The sequence below is a fragment of the Sapajus apella genome, unplaced genomic scaffold (assembly GCF_009761245.1).
Source record: "Sapajus apella isolate SASKATOON/1434 unplaced genomic scaffold, GSC_monkey_1.0 scaffold61, whole genome shotgun sequence".
Taxonomy (NCBI): Eukaryota; Metazoa; Chordata; class Mammalia; order Primates; family Cebidae; genus Sapajus; species Sapajus apella.
Window position 1 is genome coordinate 4294780 of NW_022437001.1, and position 13768 is coordinate 4308547.

General features: G+C 39.0%; 1 long non-coding RNA gene across 1 annotated transcript in view; it reads right to left on the reverse strand.

Annotated features, from left to right (window-relative positions):
• The window catches only part of LOC116528969, a 127343-nt gene extending 113853 nt beyond the window's left edge, over positions 1–13490 (reverse strand). The window contains exon 1 of the long non-coding RNA XR_004259312.1: positions 13289–13490. This is a non-coding gene — a long non-coding RNA (uncharacterized LOC116528969). The remainder of the gene's footprint in view (positions 1–13288) is intronic.
• Positions 13491–13768: the final 278 nt, after the last annotated feature.

Below are 13768 nucleotides of genomic sequence, written 5' to 3' on the forward strand. Positions count from 1 at the left end.
GGAGGGGAGGGGAGGAGAGGAGAGAAGAGGAGAAAGAGAGAAGGGGAGGGGAGGGGAGGGGAGGGGAGGGGAGGAAAGCGGAGGGGAGAGGAGGGGAGGGGAGGGGAAAGAAGGAAGAAAGAGAGTGAAAGAGAAGAGAGAGAGGAAGAGAAGGAAGGAAGGAAGGAAGGAAGGAAGGAAGGAAGGAAGGAAGGAAGGAAGGAAGGAAGGAAGGAAGGAAGGAAACAAGAAAGAAAGGAAGGGAGGGAGGGAAGAAAAGAAAAGAAAAGAAAAGAAAAGAAAGGAAAGGAAAAAAGGAAAGATGAAGATTGAGGTTATTCTACCCTGAGAAAAAGTTCCTGAGCTGTCAAATGTGATCCTGGTTACATTAGAAAACAGAGATGTTTTCTGGACATGGAGAAAGGAGGAATATAAGACTGCACAATTCAGTTAAGAGAGTAACTCAGGATGATTTTGCTGCCATACAACCTAGAAGCAGCTAGGAAAGTAATACTTTACCTCTTTCTTTACTGCAGTGGTTTAATCCAAATCAATCAAAAGCATGTACCAGACCAGAAGACAAAGCAGAAAGTAATCTGATCAAAGTAATCCCTGTGGAAAAAAGCTCTACTAGTCAACATAGCGTGAGGACATATTTGGATCAATTATTTCCTTCAGCAACAGAGCTTTCTAGACATAGAAAAACAAATCTTACATGGCTGTCCTCCCATATTTTCCTGTCAATCAAGAGTCAGGCTGGGAATAGGTTTCTGGGTGCTGTCACTAACCACTACCAAAGAAGTTTTGGTTGTCCACTTCAAACAAATGCAACTCCTTCCAGGGAGGAGACCAATGATGTTTAATTACTGCCACAAGATGGATCACTCCACCCTTGAACCACAGTCCACCTATAAAACTGAGCCTTACGTGTGTAAAGCCACTTGATATATACCTTCTTCCCCAAGTTTTTATAAACCATACTGAATGAGAGCAATGGCAGGAAGAGGCAAGCTTCTGTTATTTTCTGTGTAATTCCTTTTTTTTTTAACTTTTGCACCAAATTCTTTATTTATTATTATTTCAAGTTCTGGGGTACATGAGCAGGATATGTAGGCTTGTTACAGAAGTAAGCATGTGCCATGGTGATTCAAATTCTTAAGTAATAAAGCAAAACAAATATTGATACTTGTTTCATAGATGAAAAATTTAGGTGTATATGTTAAATGAATTGACCAAAATCATCTGGTAAGCTCTCAAAGTCACAGACAAGAACCAGAGTCTTCAGACTTCAGGAACCATTAAAAACAAAAGCAAAGACAAATCTGGCTCAAATGATTGTTCTGATTTCTAATTATTTTTTGATCTTTGAAATTATTTTCCATTATTGCATGCTGCTAAGAAATAATGAAAGGCACATTCTGATAATGATATTCATTCCCTAAAAAAATGCTCTTAAGGTTTTCTTTATTTTATTATTATTTTTTACTTTATTACACTTTCAGTCCTTGGGTACATGTGCAGAACGTGCAGGTTTGTTACATAGATATACAGGTGCCATGGTGGTTTGCTGCATTCATCACCCTGTCATCTACATTAGGTATTTATCCTAAGCGAACCCTCCCCTAACTCCCACTGCCTGCTATCCCTCTCCTAGCTTCCCAGCCCATGACAGGCACCCGTGTGTGATGTTCTCCTCCCTGTGTCCATGTGTTCTCATTGTTCAACACCCACTTATGAGTGAGAATACACAGCGTTTGATTTTCTGTTTTTGAGTCAGTTTGCTGAGGATGATGGTTTCCAGCTTTATCCATGTCTTTGCAAAGGACATGAACTCATCATTTTTATGGCTGCATAGTATTCCATGGTGTATATGTGCCACATTTTCTTTATTCAGTCTATCATTAATGTGCATTTGGGTTGGTTCCAAGTCATTGCTATTGTGAACAATGCCACAATAAACATACATGTGCATGTGTCTTTATAATAGAATGATTTATAATGCTTTGGGTATATACCCAGTAATGGGATTGCGGGGTCAAATGATATTTCTAGTTCTAGATCCTTGAAGAATTGCCACACTGTCTTCCACAATGGTTGAACTAATTTATGCTCCCACCAATAGTGTAAGTGTTCCTATTTTTTCACATCCTCTCCAGCATCTGTTATCTCCTGATTTTTTAAAGATCACCATTCTAACTGGCATGAGATGGTATCTCAATGTGGTTTTGATTTGCATTTTTCTAATGACCAGTGATGATGAGCTTTTTTTATGTTTGTTGGCTGCATAAGTGTCTTCTTTTGAGAAGTGTCTGTTCATATCCTTTGCCCACTTTTTAATGAGATTGTTTGTTTTTTGCTTGTAAATTAGTTTAAGTTCTTTGTAGATCCTGGATATTAGCCCTTTGTCAGATGGGTAGATTGCAAAAATTTTTTGCCATTCTGTTGGTTGCTGCTTCATTCTATTAATAGTTTCTTTTGCTGTGCAGAAGCTCTTAAGTTTAGTTAGGTCCCATTTGTCTATTTTGGCTTTTCTTGCCATTGCTTTTGGTGTTTTAGTCATAAAGTCCCTGCCCATGCCTATGTCTCCTGAATGGTATTGCCTAGGTTTTCTTCTAGGGTTTTTATGGTGTTAGGTCTTATGTTTAAATTTTTAATCCACCTGGAGTTAATTTTTGTATAAGGTATAAAGAAGGGATCCAGTTTCGGCTTTCTGCATATGGCTAGCCAGTTTTCCCAGCACCATTTATTAAAGAGTGAATCCCTTCCCCATTGCTTATATTCATCAGGTTTGTCAAAGATCAGATGGTTGTAGATGTGTGACATTATTTCTGGGGCTTTTGTTCTGTTCCATTGGTCTATATCTCTGTTTTGGTATCAGTACCATGCTGTTTTGGTTACTGTAGCCTTGTAGTATAGTTTGAAGTCTGGTAGTATGATGCCTCCAGCTTTGGTTTTTTGTTTTTATTTTTGTTTTGCTTAGGATTGTCTTGGCTGTGCGGACTCTTTTTTGGTTCCATATGAAGCTTAAGATGGTTTTTTCCAATTCTGTGAAGAAAGTCAATGGTAGTTTAATGGGGACAGCCTTGGAATCTATAAATTACTTTGGGAAGTATGGTCATTTTCATGGTATTGATTCTTCCTAACCACGAGCATGAGATGCTTTTCCATCTGTTTGTGTCCTCTCTTATTTTCTGGAGCTGTGGTTTGTAGTTCTCTTTGAAGAGATTCTTCACATCCCTTGTTAGTTGTATACCTAGGTTTTTTATTCTCTTTGTAGCAATTGTGAATGGGAGTTTACTCATGATTTGGCTCCCTGTTTGTCTGTTATTGGTGTATAGGAATGCTTGTGATTTTTGCACATTGATTTTGTATCCTGACGCTTTGCTGAAGTTGCTTATCAGCTTAAGGAGATTTTGGGCTGAGACAATGGGGGTCTTCTAAATATACAATCATGTCATTTGCAAATAGAGATAATTTGACTTCCTCATTTCCTGATTGAATACCCTTTATTTCTTTTTCTTGCCTGATTGCCCTGGCCAGAACTTCCAATACTATATTGAATAGGAGTGGTGAGAGAGAACATCCTTGTTTTGGCTGGTTTTCAAAGGGAATGCTTCCAGTTTTTGCCCATTCAGTATGATATGGGCTGTGGGTTTGTCATAAATAGCTCTTATTATTTTGAGATACCTTCCATCGATACCTAGTTTATTGAGAGTTTTTAGCATAAAGGGCTGTTGAATTTTGTCAAAGGCCTTCTCTGCATCTATTGAGATAATCATGTGGTTTTTGTCTTTGATTCTGTTTATGTGATGGATTACGTTTATAGATTTGCATACATTGAATCAGCCTTGCATCCCAGGGATGAAGCCAACTTGATTGTGATGGATAAGTTTTTTGATATGCTGTTGGATATGGTTTGCCAGTATTTTATTGAGGATTTTTGCATCAATGTACATCATGGATATTGGCCTGAAATTTTCTTTTATAGTTGTATCTCTGCCAGGTTTTGGTATGGGAATGACGTTGATCTCATAAAATGAGTTAGACAGTATTCCCTCTTTTTGTATTGTTTGGAATAGTTTCAGAAGGAATGGTACCAGCTCCTCTTTGTACCTCTGGTAGAATTTGGCAGTGAACCCATCTAGTCCAGGATACAGTGCAATGGCACGATCTCAGCTTACTGCAACCTCAACGTCCTGGGTTCAAGCGATTCTCCTGCCCCAGCGTCCTGAGTAGCTGGGATACGGGCATGCGCTACCACACCTGGCTAATTTTGTAATTTTGGTATAGACAGGGTTTCTCCATGTTGGTCAGGCTGGTCTCAAACTCCTGACCTCAGGTGATCTACCAGCCTCAGCCTCCCAAAGTGCTGGGATTACAGGAGTAAACCATGGTGCCTGGACTTTTCTGTGTAATTCCTAAGCTTGTTGCATTAAAAAATAAAGCTGTGATTGCCCCCCACCCTTAATCAATTTCCTTGCATGTTTTATAATTATTCAGTGCTTTAGCAGGCATGGTTGGCGTGTATCCCTGTAGTCCCAGCTACTCAGGAGGCTGAGGCAGGTGGATTGTTTGAGCCCAGGAGTTTGAGGCTGCAGGGAGCTCTGATCACACTGCTGCGTCACTCCACCCTGAGCAACAAGCAAAACACTGCCTCTAATATTTCTAACTATAATTGCTTTAAATTCTAAAAAAACAGTTCTCTTCCCTCTCTGCTGTTTTATTAGAAAATAAAGCAATTACAGTTAGAAATATTAAAGCCCTGTTTGAGGCTAGGATACGGCTGAAACAACATCTACTCCTGCAGAAGAGTCAGAATGTCTTACTAAATTCTGATTCCCCACTTATCTTTCCAGTTGATGTGATGTCTGCAACAGCAAGCTTCTCTTTTTATTTCCTTTCAACACTAAGTGATGTCAGCTGGTCAATGAATGTATCAACGAAGCTTCTTCTGGAAAGAATGTCTTTCTTATTTTGATTTCATTTGACCCCACAATGGTAATATTAGGAGAAGGGCCTGGGTGTGGTGGCTCACACTTGTAATTTGAGCACTTTGGGAGACTGTGATGGGAGGATCACTGGAGCCCAAGAGTTTAAGATTAGCCTGGACAACATAGAAAGAACCGCATCTCTAAAAAAAAATTAGCTGGGCATAGTAGGCATGCCTGTATTTCCAGCTACTGGGGAGGCTGAGGTGAGAAGATCACTTGAGCTCAGCAGTTCAAGGCTGCAGTGAGCTATGCCTATGCCACTGTACTCTAGCCTGGGCAACAAAACGAGACCTCATATCTAAAAAGTGTGTGTGTGTGTGTGTGTGCGCGCGCGTGTGTGTGTATTAAGAGACGGCAGATGTACTCGACATTTGGCTCCACTTCACTTCAGATGGTCTAAACACTAGCATCTGTATCACCTGTATGACTTTATGGTATGGAGAATCTCAGGTCCTACCCCAGATCTACTGAATTATAATCCGCATTTTAACAAGAACTGAGGTAACTTATATATTATTACATATTAAAAGTTTGGAAGCACTGGTTAAAATAATCACGGGTCCCACTAGAAATCATAACAAGGTAGTTTCCCAATACTGGTTTCAGCAACCAGTCAAGATTATTATAATTCAATTTAAGTAGAAAATGTTTTAATGGGTTACTTTTTTTTGGTACGTCTACATTATATGCTAATTAGTTTTGAAGATGTTTTAATGATTTTGATATCCATGATATAGAACTTCCACAGAATGTGTAAACTCGGAATTTTAAGCATTTGCTTACACATAAATTATAATTGGTTTTAAGCATTGTTGGCAGAAAAACTGAAATCTGCAGATAATTCTTAATTTGTCATTCTTCTAAACAGTATTTTCATCCTTCATTCAAAATTTGGATATACATTACAGACTGATGGTAATTGAGGTAAATGTTATCTTGCAAAGTTAACTAGTGAACTTTTAGTTTATTTCTATAAGTGATACATGTACATATACAAGGCTACCTGACTTTAGTCTATATTCTTCCAATGTTGATTATTCACTCATTTAATATGTGCTAGGATTGTTCAAGTCAGGGACATTTAGCAGTGATCAATAGAGACATGTTTCTGCCTCTCTACAGGAGGGAAGACAGGTAATTGATAAAAATATAAAAGTAAAAGCTACAGTATGTTTAATGGTGATAAGTGCTATGGAGACAATAAAGCAGGGGTGATACAGAGATTGCTGGGGAAGAAGGGATTTGTGATTTTAAGCATGTGGTCAGGGAAGGCCTTGTGGAGAAAAATATCATTTCATCAAAGACCCCAAGAAGGTCAGGGGCCCAGCTTTGAGGCTGTTCAGGCAGGGAGAACCAGCAAGTGTAATGGTCTGAGCCAGGAGTGTGCCTGGTGTGTTGCAGGACCAGTAGGAGGTCAGTATCGTGGGGCAGAGAGAGTAAGGGCAGCACAGGCAAGGTCTGTGAGAGAAAGGGCAACGGCGAGATCGGGCAAGCCCCTGATGGGCCATTGGAGGAGCCTTTCACCTGAACTGAGATGGAGAGGGACTGGAGTAATGTAACTTGGCTATGTTTTAAGAGCTTGAGCATGTCTTCCCACCGAAGGCATACGTGCCTCAAGCTACAGGGGCAAGGATTAGAAGCAAGGGCATGTACCTTCCCTATTCCCTCTCTCCAAAAATATCAGATTCCCCGCATTCCCAGTCACACATGCACTTCTCATTATCATTATGTTCACTTCTTTTAATCCGTGCATACAGAACTGTAGACCTAGAGAGATGAAGAAACTGAGGCATGGAAATCAGTATAATGTTCTCAGCTCACCAACTGAGATTATGGCCCAGACAGAGCTGGAAATGTTGTGACTTCTATTTCCATTCAGGGACTCAGGATGCAGCAGTTAAATGGCAAGGGCTTTGGAACCAGAACAACCAGGATCTCAGCTGGGTCAGCACGGCTCCATGGTCCTGGGGACATTACATAAACTCTCCAAGCATCCATAAAGTGGAAATGATAAGAAGATTGTTGACCCTTAGAACGTGTTGTAGTGATTAACTATATGTAAAGCACCAGTAGAGTATTTGAGAGTTAGTTGGTGCACAAAAAAAGCAGAGCTTTCATTCTGCTTCCTACTATCACAGCATCACACGACAGCTACTAGAGGTCAGAGCCTGCGTTGTTCAAACTGCTCAGTTTAGCCCACTGCACAATGCTCGTGACAGTACTGACATTAACAAACAACTCTAAGATTGAAATAAAAAAGGAATGCATTCATATACTTAGCCATTTTGTCACTACTCATCTCTAAATCTTTCTATAAAGAGGCAACAGACACCACACAGCAATTGATTTTATTTGTTAGATTACGCTTCTGTATGAGATGAATTATGAATTAAAATTGTAATAATAGTAGCTACTACTGAGTTAATGCCTACATTTCAAACACTGTACTAGGTATTTCATATGCATATTAAGTCATTTCTACTCTCAACGAAATCGTATAGTTGGACATAAAATATGCTCATTTGACAGATGGAAAAATTGAGGTTCATAGAGATGAAGTCACCCATGCATATTGACAATAGTACATGGTAAAGATGGCAGTAGAAATCAACCGTGTCACCCACAGGAAGCTACCTCTCTAGGGATACACACAACGTGGCTAATAGTTACAATTTATTAAATGCCCATGTGTGCCAGGCACTCTGCCAGTTTACATACTGCCCCATTTAATCCTCACAGCAATAGGTATTACTTTTGTACTTTATAAAGAAGGAAATGGACTCAGAGGGGGATGAGTTTGACCTGAGTCACTCTACTTGAGCTGAAACCAAGATTTGAACCCATGTTCTCTGACATGGTTTGGTGTGTCCCTGCCCAAATCTCATCTTGAATTGTAGCTACCATAATTCCCATGTGTTGTGGGAGGGACTTAGTAGGAGATAATTGAATCACAGGGGTGCTTCCCCCATACTGTTCTCATGTTAGTGAGTAAGTCTCATGAGATCTGATGGTTTTATAAACGGAAAACTCTTTCACTTGCCTCTCATTGGCCCTTGTCTGCCACCATGTAAGACCTGCCTTTCAGCTTCCACCATGATTGTGAGGCCTCCCCAGCCATGTGAAACTGTGAGTCCATTAAACCTCTTTTTGTTTATAAATTACCCTGTCTCTGGTGTGTCTTTATCAGCAGTGTGCAAATAGACTAATACACTCTCTGACTCCAATGCCCTAGGTTTGGCCTACTGCTGTGTGACTCATAGGGCCATATCTCCTGTGGCCATCTCACCAGCTGATTATAGCAGCCCATTCTGCTGATTGTAGCAGCCCAAAGGGTCACCTGGGGAGAACAGCTATGTTTTTGTGGGTCTTATCCCTAAATGTTGCTTACATCCCAATCTTCTCAGTATCAATTTAAGGCTCAGTCATTAAGAAATGAGGAAAATACCTTTAGCAATTTTCCAGAGAATGCCTTTCATGGTCTTACAGTGGTGGTAATTTAACAACTTTTCAGCAAAGGACAGGCCAGATGTGTTTCAATCTGCTGTTGTCACTTGTATTTCCTGTGTAGAGCATTTTAGTCCTTATTTGAATGGGATGCATTATCAGATCCAGTTCAGGCAGTTCCCCAGATGGGATCAGCCCCACCAAGGTCCCAGTCTCCAGCCTGTGGCTGCTTGTTCTAGTGGACAACCTGAGCCATCACCATTGTCCCTAGTCCCCACACTATCAGCATCTCAGTCTCTGCTACAGCAGTGGCAGCAACATTGGCTCTTGGCACCAGGTCCAAACTGAAAGGACCTATAAATCTACAATTCCTCAACACTTCCAGGCTTAAATGATGCCCTACACTGTGGTATGTGTGATCTGTTTCCTAAGTGATTTTTCTGGAGGAGCAAATAACAAAATCCAAAAGTATAATGCCTCATTGGGTGAACTTTGGCCAGTGAGAGAGGAGAGACAAGAAGGAAAAGCAAATAAATTTTTCTCCTTTTCTCTCTAGGACAGGGATTATCAAACAACTGCTACAGGGCCAATCTGGAGCCCCTCCTATTTTTATAAATAAAGTTTTATTGGAACCCACCCATACCCATGTATTTACTTATTGTCTATGACTGCTATAGTAGCTGAATTAACTAATTGTGATGAAAAACATATGCCCTGCAAAGACTGATGTATTTGCTTTATGATGCGTTCCAGAAAAACGTTGCCCGCCTTTGCTCTAAGGGACTACTCTAGGGCAACAACTGCCTAGAAAATACTGCACCGAACCAAGCAATCAGCTACTTTTCTGCTAACACTATGGCCAGCTTGCTATGTACCTGTGTTTGCAACTCCTCCTTCGTGCCTTGCTTTTCCCCTTCATTCCTGCCTCCCTGAGATTGTATTTACCAATAAAGCCTGAGTATGTAAGCTTTCTCAAAGGCTCCATTTTCTGGAGAACCAGAGATGAAAAGAGCTATACATCTAAGACTGATATTCATGAATTTTGTTCTTCCAGATGCATTTTTTATAAGTTGCATTAATTCACCAAAAAGAATACAATCATGTGCCTCATAATGACATTTCAATGATGGAACACATAGACTATTAAGATTATAATGGAGCTGAAAATTTCCTATCACCTAGTGTCAGTGCAATTCATTACTCACATGTTTGTGGTGATGCTGATGGAAACAAATCTACCACACTGCCAATCAAATAAAAGTCTTAGCATATACAAATATGTACAGTAGTTATGTACATAATACTTGATAATGACGGTGTTACTGGTTTACATATTTGCAATACTATTCTATTATCATTATTTTAGAGTATACTTCTTCTGCCTATTAAAAAAAAAGTTAACTGTAAAACAGCCTCAGGCAGGTCCTTCAGGAGTATTCCAGAAGAAGGTGTAGTTATCATAGGAGAGGACCCCTCCATGCATGTTATTGCCCCTGAAGACCTTCCAGTGAGACAAGATGTGGAGCAGGGGAGACAGTGATATTGATGACCCTGACACTAGGCTAACATGTGTGCTTATGTCTTTTTTTTTTAACAAAAACATCTATAAAGTAAAAAATAATGGTTGTAAAAATAGAAAAAAACTTATAAAGATAGAAAATATTATTACAGCTGTACAATGTGCTTGTGTTTTAAGCTGTGTTATTACAAGAGTCAAAAAGCTTTGAAAAAATTAAAGTTTATAAGGTAAAAATGTTGTAGTCCTTCAAGTGCTACTCATAAGTGCCCTATACAAATATGCCATTTTTAATCTTTTATACCATATTTCACTGTACTTTTCTATGTTTAGATATGTTCAGTAACACAAATCCTCATGATTGTGTTACGATCGCCCACAGTATACAGTACAGGCACATGCTGTACTATACAGGTTTGTAGCCTAGGAGCAATAAGCTATCCCATATAGCCTAGGTGTAAAGTAGGCTATACTCCTAGGTTTTTGTAAATACACCCTATGATGTTTGCACAACGACAAAATTTTACACATATCCAAAATAACAACACATTTCTCAGAATGTACCTGTCATTAAGCAATGCACAGATGTATAATCATTTTCTAAGTTCTGCCATATTAATTATACTGTAATTATATAATATAATTGAATAACTTTTATAAAGCCATCATATTTGTCAGATCTCTGGGGAGCAGATTTTGAAAATTCAAACCAATTTTATTCTTATTGTGTATATCTTTGGGAGTGATTTTGCAATCCAGGATTTCTCCTGCCTGTAGTATCATTTACTTGGCAGCACACAGCTGGGAGTCACTTGTGCTTTCCATGTCATATTTAATGAGCACGTGGATGGCAACCTTCGTCTGTCCTGGCTCAATGTTATCCCTCCTTCTTTGTATTTTGATTCCCCAATAACTAAGTCTACCTACTCCTGTAAGTTTCTCTGTTCTTATCTGCTATACTTTTTCCTATCAGTTGCAAAGATTTAATGTGCAAGTTCTATTACAACACCAGCAAAACACTCATTTTCAGCCTAAAGAAAAGCATTAGCTGCTGGGACTGGTAAGTAATTAAATGAAAATTACAGAAAGTTGGCATGGCCAAGGAGCCTTCAAAAATGCATATTGTCATTTGCAGTGTTGTCCCGGATACCCTGCTTACTAAAGAGCTTCTCTAACCCCAACTTGAGTTTGAGCTGAGCTGTCAGTCTTCTTAAAGCCAAAGATCAAAGAAAGAAATTCTGTAGGTATAACAGAGATTTAGTCTAGGTCTTCTCTCATCCTCTCTCTGTATCTCTGGTTAAGATGATCTAAATGAGATCAGATCCGAGAATGAGAAATTGACCCTATCAGGGCTATATGTTGAGTCCATCTTCCAAAGTGCTAAAGTAGTCTGAGACTTCTCAATCAATTTCAATCTTGAGAAATTTTTTGGAACAAAATTGTGGAAAAGGAATTGCCTTGGTTCCTTCCTCAAGTTCTCCTCCAGTGTCTTGAGCCAAAATGAATGCTCTTTCATGCAACTATTGAGAGAACAACTTAACAGTTCTCTGTCATCCTTTTCACTTTTCTAGTTATAGGTGACCACAAAAGAAATCATGATCGAACTCAGGAAATAGAGATTAAAGTGAAATGGTGGCAGCTCTATGGAAAGCAGGGCTGCACTTGAGTTTGCATTGACTGCATTCTTTTGAGCCTTCTCAGCCTTCTCATCTGCTGCCTTTCATGCTTGGGGAAATTCATTTGTGAGTTTGGAATGTGAAACAAAATCCAAACTTCACTAAAATGTTGTAATGCTTTGGTTTAGCCAGCGAACTTTCTCTTTCATTTAAATCCTGTTTAAATATCCATAGCAATTCTTCCTTCACAAACAGAAACTAATTCACAGATCACTGCCTTAGCTTGCGTCGAAGCACCAGCCTTAAATAAGCCATAAACATTCTAATTAATAAATTAAAGTATTCCTTTGGTGTTACTATCAGTGGTATACATTTGCTTCAGTTACAAAAGCAAATTAGCCATAAGTATTTACAACATTTGAAAAAATCTGGAAATGTGTAATGTATTTGGAATCAAATGTAAGCCCTTGAAATTTGGTTAATTTTGTTCTGACTGTGTGAAATCCAGGAAAGGTCAAATCAGATTTGGGGGGGGAGGAATTATACAAATTGGCTTCCCTTGTGATTATACATAGTCTAGAGAAATAAAAGTCCATACAAACATGCAAAAAAAGGTCAAGGAACCGTTTCATTTTAATCTTGGTATAGCAGTAGTTACCTCTGTTTAATCTTGGTACAGCAGTAGTACTTCCTGGGCTGTAGAATAATCTGTTAGAGGTCTAGTACAAGTGGTGTTAAATATCCATGGCTCCATTACCAAACTCACTATGAGGATGCAGAATCTGTGGCCCTAGTAGCAATACCTCAGTAATCTTGGCTCACCAAGGTGGAGTGTAAAGAGTACAGGACTCCAGTCTAACGCTGCCATTTTGGCAAGACACAGTGTAACTTAGTGCACAGTGTAAAATAATAGGGTGGGACCAGATTATTATCCAGATAATATCCATATTATTACAGATAAAATATTCTGATGGTTTTCAAATACTGCCATTTTATCTAGAGGTTTGAATAAGTATTAATACAACCACAGGCTTATCTTCCCCAAACTAAAATAAAACAAAACAAAAACAAAGAAAAATCTATTACAATTCCTCCTGAACTTCATGCTAAAATTACTTATTTACATGTCTCTGAGCCCTTTCTAGTATATCCAAATCTGCTGTAAGTTTTAGAAATAATACTCTCACTAAAATCAGTAATAAGCGTAGCAAGCAAAAAATTATCATTCCAATTAAGGACCTAGTATTAAATACAAAATTTCCCAAAACAATATGATTGTAGTAGTTATAGATACTTACACAATTAGAAACAAGACCATATAAATGACCTTAAAAGACATTTTACTTATGTTGCTGACTTCTATAATTTGTAAAAGAATTTAGACCATGTACATTTTTAACATTTCACAATGCTTTACTTCTGTGAAGAATCATTAAAAAGATCAGATTTCCATAATCTCAGAGATCTGGTCCCACCCTATTATTTTACACTGTGCACTAAGATAAACTGTGTCTTGCTAATATGGCAACATTGGACTGGAGTCCTGCACGCTTTAGACCCCACCTCAGTGGGCCAAGATTACTGAGGTATTGCTACTAGGGCAACAGATTCTGCTTCCTAATAGCGGGTGATAATGGAGTCATGTTTACTCTTCAACACTATCTTACAACATTTCAACCTGCAAAGAAACTCCACATCTCTGAGAAATAGAAGAAACAAGTGTGATGGTTTATGTGACTCACCAGTACTCTTGCAGGACCCTGAGCAGTGTGGTCTGGCAATGAATTACTTCTCCTTTATGTTGGAGCTTTCTTACTGAACAACCCACATGGTGTTTACTCTGAATCCTTGGTCCCAGACACTTGAAACTTGAGAGAATTTTCCACAGGTTGTTTAGCTCAGAGGTCCTCAAATTCTGCATGGAGAGAAGCTACATTGAAATATCTAGAGAAGTTGGAAGGCAATACAGACCCCTATCATGGGGACAGATTTATCTTTTTCTCTCACTAGTTAAAATGCTGCGTAGCCACATTAAGCACCAGATACCTATTAAACAAAGCCTTAAGAGCTTTATCATGTAAAGATATGTTCTTTGGGAGGCCGAGGCAGGCAGATCATGAGGTCAAGAGATTGAGACCATCCTGGCCAACATGGTGAAATGCCGTCTCTACTAAAAATACAAAAATTAGCTGAGCATGGTGGCAGGTGCCTGTAGTCCCAGA